Source organism: Anomaloglossus baeobatrachus, chromosome 1 (genome assembly GCF_048569485.1).
Source record: "Anomaloglossus baeobatrachus isolate aAnoBae1 chromosome 1, aAnoBae1.hap1, whole genome shotgun sequence".
Classification (NCBI taxonomy): Eukaryota; Metazoa; Chordata; class Amphibia; order Anura; family Aromobatidae; genus Anomaloglossus; species Anomaloglossus baeobatrachus.
In genome coordinates, this window is record NC_134353.1 from 260,986,076 (window position 1) to 261,011,668 (window position 25,593).

The window sequence follows — 25,593 nt, forward strand, 5'->3', positions numbered from 1 at the left end:
AGATTAAGATTCCTCATAAAACCTGACCAATGAACCTTCAAATAAATGCTCCGTCTCCCCTGCTTGCGCAAGCCGCGATCATCAGCACCCATAACCAATCCTCAATGACCTAAAATTGCATCCCCCACCCTGAACTGTGACCACCGGCCTGACACCACATGCACCCCCATGGCTTTACCGCCATGGCACCACCTCGTCCCTAACTCTGGCCCGGCCTCCACTACATGACCCAAACCCCCCGGGGACCATGGATACACAGCTGATAGTCCTACTGAATAGACTGTTAGAATTTGTATTATGGCAAGAAAAAAGCAGCTAAGTAAAGAAAAATGAGTGGCCATCATTACTTTAAGAAATGAAGGGAAGCAATCTGAAAAATTGGGAAACCTTTGAAAGTGTCCCCAAGTGCAGAGGCAAAAACCATCAAATGCTACAAAGAAACTGGCTCACATGAGGACCGCCCCAGGAAAGGAAGACCAAGAGTCACCTCTGCTGCGGAAGATAAATTTATCAGAGTCACCAGCCTCAGAAATCGCAGGTTAACAGCAGCTCAGATTAGAGACCAGGTCAATGACACACAGAGTTCTAGCAGCAGACACATCTCTAGAACCACTGTTAAGAGGAGACTTTGTGCAGCAAGCCTTCATGGTAAAATATCTGCTAGGAAACCACTGCTAAGGATAGGCAACAAGCAGAAGAGACTTGCTTGGCTAAAGAACACAAGGAATGTAAGAGTGGAAATCTGTGCTTTGGTCTGATGAGTCCAAATTTGAGATCTTTGGATCCAACCATCGTGTCTTTGTGCGACCCAGAAAAGGTGACTGGATGGACTCTACATGCCTGGTTCCCACTGTGAAGCATGGAGGAGGAGGTTTGGTGGTGTGGGGGTGCTTTGCTGGTGACACTGTTAGGGATTTATTCAAAATTGAAGGCATACTGAACCAGCATGGCTACCACAGCATCTTGCAGCGACATGCTATTCCATCCAGTTTGCGTTTAGTTACACCATCATTTATTTTTCAACAGGACAATGACCCCAAACACACCTCCAGGCTGTGTAAGGGCTATTTGACTAGGAAGGAGAGCGATGGGGTGCTACGCCAGGTGACCTGGCCTCCACAGATACCAGACCCAATCAAGATGGTTTGGGGTGAGCTGGACTGCAGAGTGAAGGCAAAAGACCAACAAGTGCTAAGCATCTATGGGAACTCCTTCGGGACTGTTGGAAGACCATTTCCGGTGACTACCTCTTGAAGCTCATCAAGAGAATGCCAAGAGTGTGCAACCACGGGGGAAGACTATTTTCCTTATGGAGACCTGATAAACCAGTCTGGCTATCAGTGGTAAGGGGACTTAGAGCTGCAATGCCCCTCTGGGAATTATTCAAATTGTCTCTCCAGGAAAGGAGACAAACTCTAGCGCCACCTATTGGAAGTAGCAATCCTAAAAGTCAAAAGTGGCCTTCTGACAAGCCTTTTTATATGACTTAGGATATATGCCAGATCAGAATCCCAATTTGCAGACACGGTGCTTCGGGGTGATTGCCCCTCATCAGTGCAAAATATGGGTAACTGATCTGGCTTATGAGAAGCTAATGTGAGACCACGGGGGAAGACTATTCTCCTTATGGAGACCTGACAAACCAGTCTGGCTGTCAGTGGTAAGGGGACTTATAGCTGCAATGCCCCTCTGGGAATTATTCAAACTGTCTCTCCAGGAAAGGAGACAAACTCTAGCGCCACCTATTGGAAGTAGAAATCCTAAAAGTCAAAAGTGGCCTTTTTTACTTTTTTGTTAAGTATTTAATTCCACATGTGTTAATTCTACAATTTTCAGAGTAATGGTTCACTGTCTTGTTAGAGACTTTTGGGGAACTGTCTGTTTGACTGGTTTGAAGGTAGAGGTGTCTATACACATTCATGACTGGGCCCAGTAGTCAGTATTCACTTTGGCGATTATAAGCTCCTCAATCACTTTTTTTGCTACAGTAATCTTGAGTTTAAAAACATAATTGACTCATTTAGTACTAATTTTATTGTTATATAAAGTTAAGGAAACAAAAATACACAAATTTAGCAGTATTTTTTATTTTGGCATAACCTCGCACCACTAATGATGAAGCCATGGCATCACTTTTGTCAGTTTATCATTAGTAGGAATGAATAAATCCATATGGTAAAATTTGGGGTTCATACCAGACACCGAGTATCCAAGGCTCTAACTCGGACATAGACTTTTAAAATAAGTCTGTGTCTGAGATGGGAGTTTGGGTGCTGTTCATATGCTAATAATGTTTGTTGAAAGGCTACAGCACAGCCAATCAACAAGCTTTATTGTGTGGGGAAGATGTATATACCTGGCTGTGAACATTAAAAAAAACAAACAAAACAATAATGACATTGGCTCCCACTTATTTCTGATAACCAGACCAGGTAAATCAGACAGATGGGGGCTGCAGCCCTCAGCTGTCTGCTTTATGTTGTCGGTTATCAAAAATAGTTTAAAAAAATTGTGTTGGGTCCCGCCTATTTTTGATAGTCATCCAAGGTAAAGCAGACAACTGGGGTTGCTATTTTTAGGTTAAGAAAGACCATGATTATTTGGCCCTTCCCAGCGTAAAAATAGAATCTCGCAGCCACCCCAGAAGTGGCATATCCATTATATGCACCAATTCTGGCACTTTGCAAAGCTTTTCCCTATTGCCTTGGTGCAGTGGCAATCAAGGTATTACTTTTGGGGTTAATATCAACTGCATTAGTAATGGATGGATTGTCGAACAGACACCCTGATTACTAACCTGGCAAGTGTAGAATTAAAATAACTACACACACAGGAAACATATAGTTTATTTGAATAATGACTCCCCCAAAACTCCCTTGTTCATCAATTAATTTAAAAAGAAATCCTCAAAATTCTGACATGATCCAATTAGGGAATAAAGACTCCCCACACTCCCTTGTTCATTAAAAATAAATTCTCGACATTCTAAAGGAATCCAATGGAGTAATGGAGTATTTATTTAAATAATTTAAAAAAAATTGGAGTAGAATTTCCCCTATTTTGGATAACCAGCCAAGGTAAAGCAGACAGCTGAGGGTTGCAGCCCTAGCTGTCTGGTTTACCTGCACTGGTTATCAAAAATAGGGAGGCCCTCATGTCATTTTTTTATTTACTTATTCCCTATCCACTTTTTTTTTCAGGGCAGTTTTCCCTTTTTTGATACCTTTTGAAGCCACCTAACCCTTACTATGACCATTTGAAAGCTATTATACAGCAAAGAAGTCCCATTGACTTATAACTAGAGATGAGGAGACTTGTGGAAGTTCAGTTGAAGGATTCAGCCAGACTTTAGATAAAGTTCGGTTTGGGACCCGGACTTTACCTGAACCTCAATGGAAGTCACTAATTGGGCAGTTCGAGTCTCCATCCACATACAGCCAGCCATAAACAGATCACTTTCGGGGGAGGGTGGGCAGGGTTTTTCCCATTACTATTATTTTTTTTCTGTACACACTACATCCGATCACACTGTTCTTACCCACAGTGTGAGACTTTCAAACACTGCAAACGACTCGCACTGGGCTAAGCACTGAGCATACCCGAGCAAAGTGATGCCTGCGTAAGTGGTTTGCCTATGTAAAGCACCCGAACTCCAAACCTGAACTGCTTTTTTTTGACAGTCTGTGTTTGGTACAAACACCGAACCTCAGGTTCGCCCATGTCTACTTATAAGGGGTTCGGAGTTCGGGGTGAAGTTCGGGTCAAGACTGGATCTCGAACTGAACTTTTAACTAAAGTCCAGCTGAACCCAGTGAGCCCGAACTTCAAAGAGTCTGTTCATCCCAAATTATTAGGAAATATGCAGTATTGTACATAGAGTAAAGGTTTATGTTACATTTGTAAAGGGGAAGTTGGCTTTAATAATACATCTTAATTAATAATTAATTAATACATCTTAATTAATAATTAGAGTTGAGCGCGGTTCGCGGTTCGAGGTTCTCCAGTTCTAAGCTCGAGTGATTTTTGGGGCTGTTCGAGATCGAACTAGAACTCGAGCTTTTTGCAAAAGCTCGATAGTTCTAGAAACGTTCGAGAACGGTTCTAGCAGCAAAAAGCAGGGCTTTTTACAGCTACAGTGTGCAGGAGCCATCGCTGGCAGCTTGCCAGAAGCTGGTAACCAAGATAAACATCGGGTATCCAAGCAAAACGCTTTGGTTAGTAACCCGATGTTTATCTTAGTTACGTGCAGGAAGCCCACACTTTCCCGCTCAGCTCGCTCAGCCCCCTCCTGCCCGCGGCATGTACACATACATACATACACACACACACACACACACAAACACAAACACAAACCCCCCCCCCGCTCGGCTTACCTGCGGTGATGAAGTCTCGCCATCCCGACCTCAGCGCTGTCACTGTCCTCCATGGCCGCCGCTTGTCACATCACCTCTCGCTTCCGACCCGAGACTGACTAGCGGTGACGTCACGGACCTCTCGCGATACTTGACGGGAAGGCGCCGGTGATTGAACTCAGTGACAGGGGCTGTCGGCAGTGCTGGAGATCAGCGCAGGTAATGTACCTCGCTGACAGCAGCACTTGTCATGCCCTGCAGTGTCCTGGGCTGACCCATTGATGTTAGCTCAGGTCACTGCACTGCTCTCCCAGCCAATGGGGAACATCCTTCTCTTCATTGACTGGGACAGTGTGGATCGTCATGGCAACCCCTTGGATTACACCAGACCTGGATTTGTTTTTCAATCTAATAAATTGGTTAAAGAGGGAATGTTTTGGGGAGTGTTTTTTCAAATAAAAATGTGTTTGTCGTCTATTTTCTTTTATTACTGACTGGGTTGGTGATGTCGGGTATCTGATAGACGCCTGACCTCACCAACCCCAGGGCTTGATGCCAGATGACATTACACATCTGGTATTAACCCCATATATTACCCCGTTTGCCACCGCACCAGGGCGCGGGATGAGCTGGGGCGAAGCACCAGGATTGGCGCATCTAATGGATGCGCCACTTCTGGGGCGGCTGCGGCCTGCTATTTTTAGGCTGGGGAGATTCCAATAACCATGGACCTCCCTAGTCTGAGAATATCAGGCCCCAGCTGTCTGCTTTACCTTGGCTGGTGATCCAATTTTGGGGGACCCCTACGTGTTTTTTTTTTAAATTATTTATTTAATTTAAAATAACAGCGTGGGGTGCCCTCAGTTTTGGATTACCAGCCAAGGTGAGGTTGCCAGCTGTGGTCTGCAGGCTGCAGCCGTCTGCTTTACCCTAGCTGGCTACAAAACTAGGGGGAACCCTACGACATTTTTTTTTCATTTTTTTGGCTAAATACAAAGATAAGCACCCCTTAGTGCCACATGAAAGGTACCAAAGGGTGCTCCACTTTTTCTCCACTTTTTTCTCCACTTTTTCTCCTCTTATGCTCCACTTTTTCTCCACTTTTTCTCCACTTTTTTCTCCACTTTTTCTCCTCTTATGCTCCACTTTTTCTCCACTTTTTCTCCTCTTAATCTCCACTTTTTCTCCACTTTTTCTCCACTTTTTCTCCACTTTTTCTCCACTTATTTTCCACTTTTTCTCCACTTTTTCTCCACTTTTTCTCCACTTTTTCTCCACTTTTTTCTCCACTTTTTCTCCTCTTATGCTCCACTTTTTCTCCACTTTTTCTCCTCTTAATCTCCACTTTTTCTCCACTTTTTCTCCACTTTTTCTCCTCTTATGCTCCACTTTTTCTCCACTTTTTCTCCACTTTTTCTCCACTTTTTCTCCTCTTACGCTCCACTTTTTCTCCTCTTAATCTCCACTTTTTCTCCACTTTTTCTCCACTTTTTCTCAACTTTTTTCTCCACTTTTTCTCCACTTTTTCTCCTCTTATGCTTCACTTTTTCTCCACTTTTTCTCCACTTTTTCTCCACTTTTTTCTCCACTTTTTCTCCTCTTATGCTCCACTTTTTCTCCACTTTTTCTCCACTTTTTCTCCACTTTTTCTCCACTTTTTTCTCCACTTTTTCTCCACTTTTTCTCCTCTTATGCTCCACTTTTTCTCCACTTTTTCTCCACTTTTTCTCCACTTTTTTCTCCTCTTATTCTCCACTTTTTCTCCACTTTTTCTCCACTTTTTCTCCACTTTTTCTCCATTTTTTTCTCCACTTTTTCTCCACTTTTTCTCCACTTTTTTCTCCTCTTATTCTCCACTTTTTCTCCACTTATTCTCCACTTTTTCTCCACTTTTTCTCCACTTTTTCTCCACTTTTTCTCCGTTCTTTTTCTATGGTCGGTCTACCCATTAGCTCTGCCATGCATACTGTAGCTCTACACCTACTGCACATGTTACTTTATGATTGACATCTCTTTCGTACCAGAGCTGTCTAAGTCTACTCTGACCCCATATTTGTCATTACTATATTGTCCTTGTACTGTATTATGACATTTGTATCATGTGTTTCATTTCTTGCTGTGTTGCAATTTTTTTGCTGCATCCCAATTGTACCTCTACATTGTTCGAGTTTATGTTATTGTTCTCTCACTCTTATGTGATACTGATTATTGTCATTTTTCATGATTACATGCAGATAAGTCCAATCTGACGAAGGCTCAGGCCGAAACGTCATTTGTAACTTGTTTTGGACAAAAACATATATGCTTATGAAAAAAAAATTTTTCTTAATACGGACCAATAAAGAGTGATTTTTCATTACTATCCGTTGTGACTTACTGACTTAGTATGGGAGATTTAGAGTGCCGAGGTTACTCACTAATTTTATCTATTATTACCTCTGAGCACCTATATACCAGTGAGCAGAGCTTCCTCTACAGTAGTTCTCCTGATTAGGCATGCCCTTACCTCATGAGCAGGGCATTGCAGCTTTGGTAGCAACCATTACGACATGGACTCTGCTGCTGTGGACCCGGGGAGAGTGAGTGCAGATTCATTGCACCCACACTCCTCACATGAAGGGTCCGCACTCCTAGAAAATGGGGGATACGTTCCCTGAGTGTCTCCCCCCCATATTCTAGACGGTCCAGAGTCGTCGTGGGACCCCTTTATTTTTTTTCTTACAATAAATTGGTGAAAGAGGAAATGTTTTGGGGACTGTTTTTTCAAATAAATTTCTTTTGTCGATTTTTTTTTTGTTAGTACTGACAGTTTATGATGTTGGGTATCTAATAGACGCCATGACATCACAAACTGCTGGGCTTGATCTCAGGTGACTTTACAGCTAGTATCAACCCGATTTATTACCCTGTTTGCCACTGCACCAGGGCACGGGATGAGCTGGGGTGAAGCGCCAGGATTGGCGCATCTAGTGGATGCGCCACGTCTGGGGTGCCTGCGGCCTGCTATTTTTAGGCTGTGAAGGCCCAATAACTATGGACCTTTCCACCCTGAGAATACCAGACCACAGCTGTCCGCTTTACCTTGGCTGGTGATCCAATTTGGGGGGGACCCTACTTTTATTGTGTAATTATTAATATTTATAAAATAATTATAAAAAAGAGCCTGAGGGGACCTCCACATTGGATCCCCAACCACGGTAAAGCTGCCAGCTGTGGTTTTCAGGCTACAGCCGTCTGCTTTACCCTAGCTGGCTATCAAAAATGGGGGGACCCAACGTCATTTTTTTTTAACTATTTTTTAAATAGAAAAAATTAATGGGCTTCCCTGTATTTTGATTGCCAACCAAGGTAACGGCAGGCAGATGGGGGTGGCAACCCATAGCTGTCTGCTTTATCTGCGCTGAGAATCAAAAATACCGCGGAGCGCTACGTCATTTTTTTAAAGATTTATTTTTACAGCACTGTGATGTCCAGCAATCAAAATACAGGGAAGCCCATTTTATTTTTAGTTATTTAAATAAATAATTAAAAAAAATATATATGGGCTCCCGCTGCATTTTTTGTATTGCTAGCTAAGGGTAATCCAAGCAGCTACTGGCTGCTAACCCCCACTGCTTGGTGTTACCTTCACTGGCAATGGAAAATCCAGGGAAGCATTTTTTATTTTTTTTGCCAAAAAACTACAAAAAAAGGACGTGAGCTTCGCCATATTTTTGTATGCTAGCCAGGTATAGCAGGCAGGTGCTGGAAGAGTTGGATACAGCGCTAGAATATGGCGCTTCTATGAAAATGCCATTTTCTGAGGCGGCTGCAGACTGCAATTCGCAGCAGTGGGGCCCAGAAAGCTCAGGCCAACCTGTGCTGCGGATTCCAATCCCCAGCTGCCCAGTTGTACCTGGCTGGACACAAAAATGGGGCGAAGCCTACGTCATTTGTTTTCTAATTATTTCATGAAATTCATGAAATAATAAAAAAAGGGCTTCACTTTATTTTTGGTTCCCAGCCGGGTACAAATAGGCAACTGGGGGTTGGGGGCAGCCGTACCTGCCTGCTGTACCTGGCTAGCATAGAAAAATATGGCGAAGCCCACATAATTTTTTCAGGGGGCAAAAAACTTCTGCATACAGTCCTGGATGGAGTATGCTGAGCCTTGTAGTTCTGCAGCTGCTGTCTATCTGTATGGAGAAGAGCAGACAGCAGCTGCAGAACTACAAGGCTCAGCATACTCCATCCAGGACTGTATGCAGAATTTTTTTGCCCGCCAAAAAAATGACGTGGGCTTTGCCATATTTTTGTATGCTAGCCAGGTACAGCAGGCAGCCACGGGCTGCCTCCAACCCCCAGTTGCCTATTTGTACCCGGCTGGGAACCAAAAATATAGGGAAGCCCGTTTTTTTTAATTATTTCACTTATTTCATGAAATAATTAAAAAACAAATGACGTGGGCTTCGCCCCATTTTTGTGTCCAGCCGGGTACAACTAGGCAGCTGGGGATTGGAATCCGCAGCACAGGTTAGCCCGAGGTTTCTGGGCGCCTCTACTGCGGATTTCAGTCCGCAGCCGTCCCAGAAAATGGCGCTCTCATAGAAGCGCCATCATCTGGCGCTGTATCCAACTCTTCCAACAGCCCTGGAGCCGGGTGGCTTGTTGGGTAATCATGAGTTAATACTGGCTTTGTTTTACTAGCCAGTATTAAGCCAGAGATTCTTAATGTCAGGCACGTTTGACCCGGCCATTAAGAATCTCCAATAAAGGGTTAAAAAAAACACCACACAGAGAAAAAATACTTTAATAGAAAAAAATACACAGACACATTAGAGACTCCATCTTTATTACCCCCTGTCAGCCCTCCACGATCCTGCTCTTCTGTCTTCTTTCTTTCTAGTGTAGTAGTAGTGACGATTGTAGTGAGGATGAGTTTACCCAGCTCATCACTTGGGGCTGGGGAACCTCATCCTCACTACAATCCTCACTACAATCGGGAAGCAGCGTGCAGCCTTCACTCCGTGAGTGATCAGTGCTGGCTGTCAGCGGTAACAGCGGTAACGCTGACTGACGCGTTACCATAGCAACGGTGCTCTCGGAGCCGCGGTTAGCTCCGTTGCTATGGCAACGGTGATCTCCGTTAATGACCGGCTGTGTCAGCCGGTCCCTAACGGAACGGGGAGTCGACCGTGTGCTAGAGCATGTCGCCGGTACACGGCGATACACATATGTGCACCGTGTACCGGAGAGATGCACTCGCAGGTCCTACATGACGTGTCATAGTCATGTGACCAGTCTGTAGCCAATGAGATAATAGCCACGTGACTGGTCACATGGCTATTTTGACGTCACGATAGGTCCTGCATCTCTGCTGGCAGTGCAGGTCACCGGGAGGATTAAGCGATCATCGGATGGAATAGCGGCAGGAGACAGAGTGCAGAAGGGATCGCGGGGACCAGTAAGTGTTATGGCAATGTTTATTAACTGTTTGTGTACATTTATAATGCATTTTTATGTGTTTGTGATTGCCTCCCATTCTAGCCTATACGTTCGAGTTCGGTTCGCCGAACGTTCGACGAGCCGAACTCGAACGGGACCCCCGTTCGGCGAACCGGCTTCGAGCCGAACCGGGACCGGTTCGCTCATCTCTATTAATAATACATCTTCTGTCTCATCACAGGCTCAGGCCAGTGTCTTTCTACATACTTACGTAGCAGATTTTTAAACTCTGTGTGAATATACCCTAAGATGTTAATTTTTCATTAAAGCAAAAATATAATCAGTGAATACAGCTAATTAAAACATTAGTGAAAAGAGCAAAATAAACCTTAAAGGGAAACCGTCATCAAGTTTTTGCTACACTATCAGACAGCAGCTTGATTAAGGGATGAAATCAGGGTCCACATCCAAGGGTATGCTACAAAAATATGGGGTTCCTTGGTGTGTCCATGTGGTGGTACTGTCGCTGCTGTGGACACCTTCAGCTCCAGCCCTGCCGTGCTTAAGTGGCACCAGACCCTTTAATTCCCAAGATAAAGAAGCCAGACAAGTTTGTAAAATCAGAGTCCTTATTACTGAAGAATAAACTTTTGTACAAGTAGCAGGTATTGTACTAGTAGTTTTCTTCTGTGTAATACAGATGCCAATGCCTTGTGGCTACGGACAGAGGTACAATATTCGTGAACATTTCAGATGAACAGTATGCAATAACAGTGACTCCATTCTTTAATAAAACTAACGTAGGGGAGCTCTTGCTAGCTACCACCCTAATAAACACACCACTGATCTGACTGAATCCACCTTCTCATCAAGGCTGCTCCACAGAGTCCAGTACACTACTGCTGCATTACAACTATTGCAGTGCCAGAGTACCCCCACTCACCTGCTTAACCCCTTCACGACCGGCCGATTTTGCACTGCACGTTTTTTTTCTCGCCATTCTTCTTCCGAAAGACGTAAGTTTTTTATTTTTCAGTCAATATGGTCATGTGAGGGCTCGTTTTTTGTGGAACGAGCTGTACTTTTAAATGAAACCATGAATTTTATCATATAGTGTACTGAAAAACAGCAAAAAAATTCAAAATGTGGAAAAAATGCAAAAAAAAGTGCGATAGCACTATGGTTTTTGAGATATTTTATTCACTGTGTTCACTATATGGTAAAATGATATGTGGGTAAGATGCCTTGGTGCGAGTTCGTAAACACCAAACATGTATAGGTTTACTTGTATCTAACGGGTTAAAAAAAATCAGAAGTTTGTCCGAAGAAAGTGGCGTATGTTTTACGCCATATTCCGTGACCCGTAGCGTTCTCATTTTTCGGTATCTATGGCTCAATGATGACTTATTTTTTGCGTCTCAGGCTGACGTTTTAATGGTACTATTTTTTGATCGCCTGTTATTGCCATTAGCGCAAAATCTGTGGTGACCAAAAAAACGTAATTTTGGCGTTTGGAATTTTTTTTTTCACTACACCATTTACCGAACAGATTAATTGATTTTATATTTTGATAGATCGGGCATTTCTGAATGCGGCGATACCAAATATGTGTATATTTTTTATTTTTTTAACCCTTTAATTTTCAATGGGGCAAATGGGGGGTGATTTGAACTTTTAGGGGTTTTTTTTAATTTTTTAAAATTTTGTTTTATTTTACTAGGTCCCCCTAGGGGACTATATGGATCAGAAATCTCATCTCTCTGCCATACTTGCTGATCACAGCTACACAGTTGTGAACAGCAGATATGCTCATTTTCTGTCTCACCCAGCTGAAACAGTAAGTCATGTGAGCTACAGGAGTCATCACATGACCCTCTGCTACCATGACAACCACCAGAAGTCAAGTGATCACACCACGTGACTTCCAGTATCAGCGATATGTAAACTTTCACTGCGCTCGTGATTAAAATGGCACTCTCACTTAGGCCTCCGCCACACATCCGTGAAAACCACGTCCGTGTAAAACGGGCCGTTTTTCGGGTCCGTTTTCCGTTTTTTAGGTCCGTTTTTATGGTATGTGTGGCCTGCGTGTGTATCCCGTATGCTAGCCGTATGTGCGTGTGGAATGTCCGTGTGTGCGTGAGTGAAATAACTGACATGTGTATGTGTTGTCCGTGTGAAATGTACGTGTGTGATGCAAAATGTCGTTACTACATGTCGGAAGACAGAGTAGCGGGATGAGAATGAACTCGGGTGAACTTCACCCGACTTCATAGTCATGCTGCGGCTCTGTCTGTGTGCCGTGTACTGATTAGCGGTCACCTGTGAAGGATTCACCGGTGACCGCTAATCCCCCGAGTGACTGAAGTGTCCCCCCCTCTCTCATACTCACCGTTCCCCGATCACCGGCGCTGCACGGCGTTCACACTGCTTCGGCGGCTTTTTCTAATTTGAAAAAGCCGGCCGCTCATTAAACAATCTCGTATTCCCTGCTTTACCCGCCCACCGGCGCCTGTGATTGGTTGCAGTCACACACGCCCACCACGCTGAGTGACAGCTGTCTCACTGCACCGAATCACAGCAGCCGGTGAGCGTGTCTATACTGTGCAGTGAAAAAAATAAATAAATAATTAAAAAAAACGGCGTGCGGTCCCCCCCCATTTTAATACCAGCCAGATAAAGCCATACGGCTGAAGGCTGGTATTCTCAGGATGGGGAGCTTCACGTTATGGTGAGCCCCCCACCCTAACAATATCAGTCAGCAGCCGCCCAGAATTGCCGCATACATTATATGCGACAGTTCTGGGGCTGTACCCGGCTCTTCCCGATTTACCCTGGTGCGTTGGCAAATCGGGGTAATAAGGAGTTATTGGCAGCCCATAGCTGCCAATAAGTCCTAGATTAATCATGTCAGGCGTCTATGAGACACCTTCCATGATTAATCTGTAAGTGACAGTAAAAAAACACACACACCCGAAAAAAATCCTTTATTAGAAATAAAAAACACAAACAAATTCCCTCATTACCAATTTATTAACCCCGACAAACCCTCCATGTCCGGCGTAATCCACGGACCTCCAGCGTCGCTTCCAGCTCTGCTGCATGGAGGTGACAGGAGCAGCAGAAGACACCGCCGCTCCGGTCACCTCCACGCAGCTAATGAGATGAGTAGCGCGATCAGCATGGGGGCTCACCATAACGTGAAGCTCCCCATCCTGAGAATACCAGCCTTCAGCCGTATGGCTTTATCTGGCTGGTATTAAAATGGGGGGGGACCGCACGCCGTTTTTTTAAATTATTTATTTATTTTTTTCACTGCACAGTATAGACACGCCCACCGGCTGCTGTGATTGGGTGCAGTGAGACAGCTGTCACTCAGCGTGGTGGGCGTGTGTGACTGCAACCAATCACAGGCGCCGGTGGGCGGGTAAAGCAGGGAATACGAGATTGATTAATGGGCGGCCGGCTTTTTCAAAATAGTAAAAGCCGCCGGAGTTATTATAACAGTCGTGCAGCGCCGCGCCGGAGATCGGGGAACGGTAAGTATGAGAGAGGGGGGGGAACTGACCGACAGACAGCTAGAGGGACAGATAAGACAGAGAGACCGACCGACAGACATAGAGACCGACCGACGGACTGAGGGAGAGAACGAAACAGAAAAAGAAAAAAGACCGACATCACATGAAAAAAGCACAAAACGTACAGGGAGCAAACAGAGATGCGTCCGTGTCACTCGGACGTGCGCACAGACCCATTGACTTTCATTGGGTCCGTGCTGCGTTTTGCGTGCAGAAAACGGACATGCTGGCGTGAGACACGGACCAAAAAACGCATCACGGAGACGGACTCACGGACATAACCAAAAACGCAATTGTAACCGCAGAGATATAGTAACATTGGTGCACGTTTGGCCGTGTCTCCAGTATACACGGAAACGGACCAAACACGCACGTGTTTCACAGATGTGTGTTTCAAGCCTTATTGACAGCGCCATTTAAGGGATTAAACGGCACAACGATTCTGCTCGTGCCTAGCAGGCACACGTCTCAGCTGTATAAATCAGCTGAGATGTGCGACGATCTCCCTCTGCTGCAGCTGGCAGCAGTGGGAGATTAACCCTTTGACCACTAGGACGTCATTTCACCGCCCGCGGTTATTAAAGGGTTAAGAGGACTGCTGCCACTGTAGTTTTCGTGCTGACACTTGCTCCGTTGTCCTTGTTACACACACCCAAAGTTGTTCTCCTTCCTCCAAGGGTATCCTCATGTCTTGCTTCTTGCCAACAACCACCCTGAATCAGGAACTCACTCAAACTGGTTTCTATCATTCCTCCCTCTCCCTTGCTGACTTGGTGTTAACCCTGTCCTTTCCAAACAAGAGTCTATATAAGAGTAAAAAGAATGACAGTGAACTCTTAGGGCTGGTAGTTAGTATTGCAGACAACAGAGAAATTAACATTTTTTACTACAGAAAAAACATTGCAAAAATAAAAAGCATTACATTAAAATGACTGGTATCTTCAGGGGGAAATGTGATAGCATAATCAGCTTTGGGGGCAGGGTAATATAGAGCTTATGAATATGGAGGACTACATGGCAGCAGGTTTATTAGGCCTCTGGGGGTAATCTGCTGATAAAACAGTAATTTTATCAACTACAGTGCTATGATTTCCACACTGCACTGCTTTATCTTTTGCAGGGCTTTTTTGAGGATACGTTTTTCAGCTGCAAAAGCAGATTAGCTTTTTAAAAAACAGCATCAGCTGAAAGGTTTTTGAGCTCATAAATAATGCTTTCAATAGCAAAAGCAGATTAGAAAAACGCCACACAAACTGACTGCTCATTCTTTGTGAGGATCCTCACAAAACGCTGTGTCTGAATGTCCTATCTTGAAACCCATTGCCTTTGCAGGGATGCCAGAGTCACTGCATTTCACTGAATTATTTTGCCATCAATGTTCGATATGTTTGTGACAAGAAAGAAATTGTTAGTAAGACACTGGCAGTAAAAGATAGTAAAGCTCATCACATCAGCCAGTTTCTCCAGGCCGTAGTGGAAAAAGTTCCACAAGATTACGCAATCTTGTGGAACGCAAAAAAGAACAGGTTTTTGCTATTGTAACGAACAATGCTTCAAACATAAGTACAATTAAACTGATGAATGAGAGTAATGAACAACAGCTAGAAGAAAATTTAGGATTTATTATGTGTGAGATGGAAGGCCTCAGTGCTGTTCATGTAACTGAGGAACAAACAGATTTTACAACAGAAGAACAGCAAAATGATACTTTAGGATTAGATGATCTTGTTGAAGCTGCTTCAAAACACTTCATATTCATCACATGCGCTGTGTTGTGTATACACTGCAGCTGGCAATAAGAGATAGTCTGCAAGAGGGACCCCAGTTTCACACATCCGTCTTTTCGCCGGTTTAGCGGATGCGGCGCACTCCAGTACTGTGTATACAGTACAGTTGCAGCGCGACAAACGACAGTCACATGCTTTCATGTGACCTGGAAGTTGTGGCGCTGCAACTGTACTGTATCGCACTGTACTGGCGTGCGCCACATCCGCCAAACCGGCGAAAAGCCGGATGTGTGAAACTGGGTGGACATGCCGGAAATCTGATTGGAAAAGTGAGGAAGTTGGTTATTGCCGCCAGAACCCCTAAAATTGATTCCATCTTGAAGAGACGTGATGGGAAAGGGGCACTTGTTGATCAAGCCACTCGGTGGGGCAGCAATTATTTCATGATTGAGCGATTGCTTGAACTAAAATTGTTTCTTATAGATATGGTGAACCCTCAAGTAATGTTAAATGAAGGTCAATGGGCACAGGTGGCTGAATTGAAGGAATTGCTTAATCACCCATTTACCGTGACTAAAAAATTACAAGCTGAGGATTTAACTCCGGACATTTTCATAAGGGAGTGGAAGAACTTGCTATTTTGCCTGTCCCAAAGAGGAGGTTTAATCGCAGATGGCATTTCTGCTTCAATGAAACGAAGAGAGACACAGATATTGGAAAATAAAACTCTTCTGGCAGCTGTTTATGAGGACCCAAGTCATTGTATACTGCTTGATGATCAACAGCTTACTAAAGGAAAATAAGCTTTGAGTGAGGTAGCAGTTAGGATGAGCAGCTACAGGTACAGCTAATTTTTCCCTTGCTCTCAAAGAAATAGAAAAATTCAACCGTTCATCAAAACTGACTGTGCATGAGGCAATTCCCTTATACCCGGAAATTGTTAGAGATGTTCCCATGTGGTTACGGCTTTGCCTCCAACCCAAGTTACTGTAGAGAGGTTGTTCTCTAACCTTAAAATTATTAGGTCGGATTTGAGGTCATCTGCAAAGGAGGCTCTGATGGAAGCAATTCTATTTCTTAAAACAAATTCATAGATTGCACAAATGTTATTTACTATGTTTTCGTTGCAAACTGTTTTTTGCCACTTACATAGTGTATTACATAGTGTTATATATATATATATATATATATATATATATATATATATATATAACACTATGTAATACACTATGTAAGTGGCAGACAACAGTTTTCAACAAAAACATACTAAATAATAAAATAACATTTAGTATATTGCTTATATTTAAGTGAAAAATGTATTTTAGTACAATGTGAACATCAGACATTTAATCATTTTTATGATACAATAATCAAGATATTTAGATAGAACATAAAATATATTTATTGGAATACAACTTTAGAACACAAATGTAATATGTATATGTAATTTTATATATATATATATATATATATATATATAAAATTACATATACATATATATATATATATATATATGTAATCTACTGTATAATGCATATTGTATAACATATTTACAATTTATTGAAATTTTTGGTGTTCTAAAGTTGTATTCCAATAAATATATTTTATGTTCTATCTAAATATCTTGATTATTGTATCATAAAAATGATTAAAAGTCTGATGTTCACATACACATGTTCATGTACTACAATAAACGTTTCACTTAACTATAAGCAATATATGTGGGAGTCGGAGTCGGAGTCGGTGCAAGGGAAATTGAGGAGTCGGAGTCGGAGTCGAAGGTTTGGCTTACTGACTCCACAGCCCTGATCTTTTGTATGTTGCTGTTTCTGGTACCTAGGTGTGGCTGAGTTCAGTCTGGTTATGATCTGAGTTATTCTCCATGCTGCTTCTGAGAAGGGTGGGATCACTCAGGTGTTTCTGATCTCCATTGATTGCTGTGCTTCTTTAGTGTGCAGCTTTTCCAAGTTTGGTGCCAGTCATACATCTTGCATGAAGTGTGGTGCGGGCACCTGTGTTACTTGAGTTCTATTTTATGACCTGGGCCTTGGTTGCTCTTTTCCTGATAGCATAACATACAGCAAGCAGTCAAGTAGGGGTACCTTCACACTTTAGCGATGCAGCAGCGATCCGACCAGCGATCTGACCTGGTCAGGATCACTGCTGCATCGCTACATGGTCGCTGGTGAGCTGTCAAACAGGCAGATCTCACCAGCGACCAGTGACCAGCCCCCAGCCAGCAGTGACGTGCATGCGACGCTGCGCTTACACGGAGCCGGCGTCTGGAAGCTGTGGACACTGGTAACTAAGGTAAACATCGGGTATGGTTACCTGATGTTTACCTTAGTTACCAGCTCACACCGCTTAACTTAGCGTGTGCAGGGAGCAGGAGCCGGCACTGGCAGCGTGAGAGCTGTGGAGGCTGGTAACGAAGGTAAATATCGGGTAACCACCTTGGTTACCCGATGTTTACCTTAGTTACAGCTTACCGCAGGCTGTCAGACGCCGGCTCCTGCTCCCTGCACATTCAGGATTGTTGCTCTCTCGCTGTCACACACAGCGATGCGTGATTAACAGCGGGAGAGCAACAATAAAAAAACGAACCAGGGCTGTGTGTAACGAGCAGCGATCTCACAGCAGGGGCCAGATCGCTGCTCAGTGTCACACACAGCGAGATCGCTAATGAGGTCACAAAAAACGTGACTCAGCAGCGGTCTCAGTAGCGATCTCGCTGTGTGTGAAGTACCCCTAGGTGCCACATGTTGAAATAGGAGTGTTGCATCATGCTGTTCTCAGATTAGGTGGCAAAACTCTAGTGACAGATTTTCTTTAAAGCTAGGTACGCATGGAGTTTTTTTGAGGAGGGTTTAGAATTGGATCCCCTCCCAAATCCACCTGAAAGATACACTTCAAACAGTCTGTGAATACTCCAATTCAAATGAAAAATCCATCCTGCTACCTATACAAGTAGTTTGAGTGTTTTGTCTTATGAGGTTTTTTAAAAAAAGTTGAGGGGAAAAAAAAAGAAGTCGCATGTCACTATTGAAGGCAGTTTCTTATGAAATCTGCTTCAAACTTGATACTTTTGAGTTAAAAGGCTGCAAAACACAATAAGAAATGCTTTAAAAAGTTCTTAAAAGGATGGCTCAAAAAAACAACAAACAAAAAAAAACTGTTTCCATTAGAAAAACATGTCATAGCTTTGAGGGATTGAAAAACTCAGTATGTACCTAACCTAAGGCGAGGTTCCCACATACAGCTTTACATGCAGAAAATATGCTGGGTTTTACAGTTCAAGATGAAAAAATGAATCTGATGTTCTTATGCAGCCAGAAAGTCTGTCACTGACGTCACCTGAGGTCACAGCTGGTGGCTAACATAGAGGGTCCTGTGAGAACCACCAGAAGGAATCCAGGTGAACTCAGTGCCAGACTGTTGGACTGGGCTGCTGCTATGACACGCAGTCAGACAGTCCGGCACTGAGTTCACCTGAGGTCACTGCTGGCAGTTCCCAAGCTGCCCTTAGTATGTCCTGGAGGCTGTGCTGAGCGGTCACGTGTTCTAATGTCACCGCTGACCATGGCCTCCAGATGTAGCACAGGCGGGATCGTCGTGGGACATTGTGTGGATTATGTCAGGCCTGCGAGGATGACTTTGAGGTCAATAAATTGGTGAAAGAATGTGTTTTGTTTTTAAATAAAGGATTTTTTTTTAAATTCTTTTTACTTACAGGGTTGGTAATGGGGGGGGGGGTGTCGTAGACAGCTCTCCATTACTAATCCGGGGCGTAATGGCAGTTGTGATTTTTGCCACAGCACCAGGGCAATCAGGATGAGCTGGATAATGGATGCGCTACTTGTTGGGCAGCTGCGGCCTGCTATTTTTAGCCTGAGGAGGGCCCAATAACCATGAACCTTTCAAGCCTGAGAATTCCAATCCCCAGCTGTTTATTTTACCTGCACTGGTTATCACAAATAGCCGGGGGACAGACGTAATTTTTTTTCACTGAGCCTGCAAATTACAGTAATATCAGTAGCAAAAATAGCTACAGCATTACTTTGATTAAAAAGCAATCCCCGTATGTCTAGTAGCTGAAAATCAGGTGCCAAACATGTGAAGAGGGGACTGAAACCTTACAAGCCAAATACCAAAATTCTAGATGAGTAATAAATATCCTGAATACCTTAATATTGAATAGTAATGAATAGTGCCAAATATAGTTTCTCATTAGTAGATGATACTTTTCACTGTTTTTTCAAATCCAAAGTTAGTACTTTCTAAAACTGTTCTTTGTTTAATGTTGCACCTTGTATAAGAGCGGACTTCTAATTAACCTATTCTTTGACCCAAAAAATGGCAGCAGGCACCTGAACAAAACACTGTTCTAATTCTGGTAAGTGCAGAGTTAAATGGCAATTTGAGGCTGATAGATAACATGAAAGAATTCAATTTGATTTTGATTGCTTTTAAAGACCTTTAACAAATACATCTTTCCTCTGGAAATAGAGCCACCTGGCTTCCTTATGTGTTCATTGATTTGCAACTTACAGATGCAGTATAATGTAAAACACAGACCACGGATTAAACATGTAAATCACACTCACTTATAGTTTTCTATATTTTTTTTTAGGTTGTGTTCAATTCATTTTCTTCCTCCGACATGGCAATAGGTTACAACGCTGCAAAAGCAACTATGCCCGATTACAACAATTGACTGCACATCAGCATTACCGGGGTAAAGCCTCGCGTTCCACATCAGGCATTAAATGGGATGAATATTGATCTTCTAAAAAGGATTTATTTATTTCTAGCTCTATCCAAAGATCAACTGCGAGCAGCTTTCAGAGGATCTGTTCAGCTCTAAGAGCACAAATCTATTGCACACATGACACAGGACTTGACATTTTAGTGCTGGAAGAAAACCAAACAGTAAATTTAGTGCAATAAGCCTAGATAAATGAGATGATCACTAGCAACGCTAAGATAGTTAAATGGGCTCTCAGTGAAGTCCAAAGGATGATATTGAGCGTAGTATACACAACAAATATCAACCCAACTTTTGCCACAAACTCTCTTTAGTCAACATGAGTCCACAATTTCTAACATGTCTATTACTTGGTGACCGAGGCAGGGAATCAGAAGCAGTGTCTCACAATCATGATATAAAAAAAATGACATTAGTGGAAGACGTATTTGTTTGTGACTTAAGGCCCAGTCACACTAAACAACTTACCAGCGATCCCAACAACGATACAACCTGATAGGGATCGCTGGTAAGTTGCTAGGAGGTCGCTGGTGAGATGTCACACTAAGCTATGCTCCAGTGATCCCACCAGCAACCTGACCTGGCAGGGATCGCTCTAGCGTCGCTACACGTGGAAGCATGCTGCGCTTGGTAACTAAGATAAATATCTGGTGACCAACCCGATATTTACCTTGGTTACCAGCGCACACCGCTTAGCGCTGACTCCCTGCACACCTAGCCACAGTACACATCGGGTTAATTATCCGATGTGTACTCTGCTACGTGTGCGGGCAGCAGGGAGCCAGCTTCTGTGGACACTGGTAACCACGGTAAACATCGGGTAACCCCAAAGCCCTTTCCTTGGTTACCCGATATTTACCTTCGTTACCAGCGTCCGCCGCTCTCACACTGCCAGTGCCGGCTCCCTGTTCCCTGGACTCCTAGCCACAGTACACATCGGGTTAATTACCCGATGTGTACTCCAGCTACGTGTGCAGGGAGCAGAGAGCCGGCACTAACAGCTGAGAGCGGCGGATGCTGGTAACGAAGGTAAATATCGGGTAACCAAGGAAAGGGCTTCTTGGTTACCCGATGTTTACCATGGTTGCCAGCGACCGCAGAAGCCGGCTCCCTGCACACTGCACATTTAGTTGTTGCTCTGTCGCTGTCACACACAGCGATGTGTGCTTCACAGCTGGAGAGCAACAACTAAAAAATGGTCCAGGACATTCAGCAACAACCAACGACCTCACAGCAGGGGCCAGGTTGTTGCTGGATGTCGCACACAGCAACATCGCTAGCAAGTTGTGCCTCAGCAGCGATGTTGCTAGCGATGTTGCTTAGTGTGACGGTACCTTTAAACTTGTAGAAGACAAAGATATCAAACATATTGGGAGAATTTATCTCCATTATGGAAGTTTTTGACCTTGAAAAAGTAACACAATTTGTCACAATTGGTATTTATGCAAATTTACGAGACTGTCAGCTTTTTTGGCAACTTAGTAAAAAAAAAAAAAATCTGTTGAAACGCCCACGGCTCTAGCATTACTGCTGCGATGTGGGTCCTGGACGGTCTAGATTAATAAGGTGTGCCGTACATGCATATGACTACTGCAGCCAGTCACTGGTATCAACTGTCTTGTCACACACATACGAGCATCATTTCAGAAACCATTGCTTGGCTAAAGCATTCAAATGCATGCACGTCATCACTTCTAATTGTCTAACTCTGAAAACCAAAATTAATACCATTATGTCCTATAATTAACCCTAAAGGGGAAAAAAGTACACATGCAAGTAAAAAGATTTTGTAGTTTATTTTATAACAAAAATGTTCTTTTTTCCGGTTTTGAGACTCATCTTCCCCTACCTTCTGAATTCATTAAAAAGATGCTAAAATCTGTCTTGCTCAGAAGAAAACATGCTATCAACCTACTGAGGGATCGTTTTTCATTTACCTATAGAAGTGTATGGAGAAAATAAAGAGTGCTGCCAACTTCTAGTAAATTTGTATCCAACCATAGCGCTGGATATACAGCTACACTGCTCAGTAATGCTGTATAAAGTTTTCCAGGCTGCTGCCGGTGGTTTTGTTTGTGTGCTACACAGAGACAGGAGACCAGGGATCCTTAGGCCTTTGTGTGTACTATGTAGGGAAACTTTACAGACTGAACAGATCCCACAGCAGAGCCATGGGCAAAGTGACCCATTACTCACTTTGGAGGGCAATGAGAGGTTAGTCTTTTGGGAGGAAAGGAAAGCACGAGCTCTGGGGGGGTGTCAAAAATTTATGGGGGTTGGTATAGGAGTGGGGGGCGGTTGGTTTAAGTTTGAAGTGGGTACATAGGGTCAGGAAGGGGGGTTGGAGACTACCATAAAGGCGTGTGTGTCCACCAGGAAAGGTTCCACCCTCCCGCCTTGTGAGTTTGTGTGTGGGTTGTTTGTCATATAATGTTGCACTTAACTGTTCTTGTCATTTTGGCAGGCGGAAGTGAGGTGGATTCTTGGAGTTGGTGGTAAAATTATGGTGGGGGTTATACATCAGGTGGTTGGTAACCCCCGACATTTTTCCTTTTGAGTGGTAATTATCTGGCAGACTTTGGGGCTGTCCAGGGCGGACCCTCTTGGAGGCAGTGTTAGGGAATGGTTTAATGGTTTTCTGGTAAGTGGTGTCCCTGAGTTGGTGGTTGCGGTTGGGGGCAACACCGGATGGTTTATCAATATTATGGGAACATCCGCCAGATTTTTGAAGCTCCAAGAACCCGTCTTGCTTAAAGAAATGTAGTTAATATTTTGTTTGTGTGATGCCCTGGACTAGCCAGGTGGTCACAGGTAGGCCCTTACACAAACACCCCCCTCCCTAATAAGGTGAAAGCAGCCAACTTACAAAACCCTTGTCACCTCTCTGTCTTCAATGGTCACACCAGGGGGGTGGAGCCAGGCAGTTGGCCACGCCCACCTAGGAGTCCAGAGAGCCTGAGACAGGAAACAGTTAATCAGAGTCTTGAAAGTGGAGTGGAGTCAAGTTCAAGTGCAGCAGGCCTGAGACTCAGGTCTGCAGCGACAACACTGATCGGTGTCGGGGTCGTAGCCCTGGTACTGTGGTAAGGAGGCAGATGGTGGTGGCCGCCTGCAGGAGCTGGGATTACAGCCGGTGGAACCGTAAGGGACCGGGTAGTGGCCAGCCGGTACTGAACCGGGGAACCGATTGGAAACCGGAGCACCAGGAGGGGTACTCAGACCCAGTACTTGGCCCAGAACCCACTGGACCGAGTCGAATTCACTGATTGGGGTCTGGACTTTAGGTCCTTTCCCACCCAAGAGCCGACTGAAGACAACAGCTCAACGATAGGGATAGAAAGCCACTGCCCAGGCATCGAGATCACATGGGCCGGCGTCTCCGGGCAAACGGGCTCTACCAGCACACACAAAGCAAGGGAGCGGACTACCGTTGCTCAGGCATAGGAGTCATCATTTCTACCAAAAGTGAGGTGCAGGAGAAAGTCGGAAACCACAAACCTGAAAAAGGGGAAAAAACGCAGCCGCTGCGGGCACCGTCCACCATCTTGTTGGTTTACCAGAGACTCCAGTGTGTCTGTAATAGTGAGTACAACAGTGCCCTCGGGCCGCGCAACGCGCCGCACCGCACCGACACGCCAGCACCCATCCATCCATCCCCCCATCTCAGCACCTCCCTCGTGCCCCCGGGACCATCACCAGCTAACCCCGGAGGGGGCAACACCAAGCTGCGCAACACCGTCCCTGGGAGCCTAGTTAACGGCAGCGGTGGTGTCCATCCATTCACCACAACCCGTGGGTAGCGTCACGAACTCAAACATGGCTCCGGCCGTGCACCTACCTACCCCCCCATCCAAAAGCACCAGCACCCCTTTTCAGAGCGACGTGACCCCCGGGTCCAGAGGCGCTTGAGCCACCCACCCACACGAGCCCGGACCCGAGCGGCTCGGCTGCAGCCGAGCGCGGGTGGTACATTTGTGTAATAAAGCGCCGATTTGGCCAATTTATCCAAGCAGGTGTCCTGTGTTTAATGGGGGGACAGGTGTAATCCATGGGAAAGGGGTAAAGGCATGGGGGGGCTGATTAAGACAGGAAGGAAACATCTACAATAGTGCAGTCAAGTAGATAACTCCACCCATCAGGTCAGAGGGAGCTGAAAATAAGAGATGGAGCCTGCAGAGAAAGACTAGTGAAAAATACAGGAAAAAGTAATATCATTACAGCTTATCTTACTTTAGGGGTCAGAATAAGGTGCCAGAAAATCTGCACCTACCAGCACATGAGATGCAAATCTGATACTTGTTATAAAAAATGCAATTTTTTATATTCCTGATGGACAAATTGACCTAGTTATACAATAATATATGAGTGAGGATGAGGAATGGAAAAAAAGCCGAATGGTAGTATGAAATCTATTTGTATATAACCTTTAGTGGACAAGGCAAAAGACTATATACATACAGTATATACTAGTCATACATGTATATGATTGAAATGATTTACTACTTGTCTTTGGTAACCATATTAGCAGTCTTTCTCTATGTTATGTGACCTTCAAAAACATCCATGAAGATGACAAAGCCCGAAAAAATAATGATTAAAAGTTTCAAGGATTGTCACCATAAACCGGCGCTGTTTTGGTAATATGAACGGTGTTTTCTTCCTCACAAGCACCACTTAACTTGATTAAATATATCTTGTAGACGAGGGTGTCCGGTTTATCGGAGAAATTGAATGCTGAGAACGTAACGCTGCCTGCTATTTGTAACATTAGACATGCCACATACTCAAGTCAGTTTATGACATTTCAGAAATTGAGGCTTGTGAATAATTTTTCAAGTGTACCCACACATGCTTATGCAGATTCAATTTAATAAGTGACACACAGTCCTTTCTACAATGCGCTCTACTTGTGATTGTTTTGTTACCATAGCCGCACAGATTATGGGCTGACTTATTTGTGTGACAGACCTAAGTCAAATACTCGAGCAATTGTGCAGAAAAGGGGTGATGTACTGTACGAGCTGTGTTATATGTTATGCATAGCCTTGACAATTGCTACTTATGTGCCGAATTACATAGCTTAGAGAAAAATGAGCTGTAAAATGGAACATGCGAGAAAGTTTTAGTACTCTTCTTATTCATCTATTTAAGGTTCTTGGGGTGGAACTTGAGGCTCCTGGGCCCCAGCACAGCTTCTTCTTACTTATCATGGCTCGGATACAAAAGTTACAAGATTTTTGAACCATGTGTAGCAAAATAGAATTTAGGGCGGCTAATATTCATTTCTGGCCTATAGTGATATTATTTTTGTGTAGTGTGGTAGTTACAGGCACTAAAAATATTGTATTGGTCAATTGAAGAATGGAATCTGTTAAATAACCATAAAGTGTCTTCTGCTTTCAATATGACACCTACCCTTATTTTGACATAAAATGTATAATCTGCAAGTCATCCTACATCATCTCCACTTGTTGCCTACAATGAATCTGCCCTCTGATCAGCTCTGATGTCAGGAAAAAGATAGAAATCAATCAAAAAGACTGCTGGAATACCACTGCAAATGTGAACAGGGTGCTAGCTAAAAAATACACAATCTATGTAAAGTGAAAGCTGCACACCAAATTCAGAGAAATATGAACAAGCATAACTGCTTTATAATATATAAGGAATGAAAAATACAATTAGCAATATGAAAAATTGAAAAAATTGAAATATGACATTGCATAACTGCTGAGTATTACTTGAAA

General features: G+C 43.8%; 1 pseudogene; it reads left to right on the forward strand.

Moving 5' to 3' along the window:
- Window positions 1–297: 297 nt before the first annotated feature.
- Window positions 298–19,795, forward strand: LOC142296524 (uncharacterized; annotated as a pseudogene).
- Window positions 19,796–25,593: the final 5,798 nt, after the last annotated feature.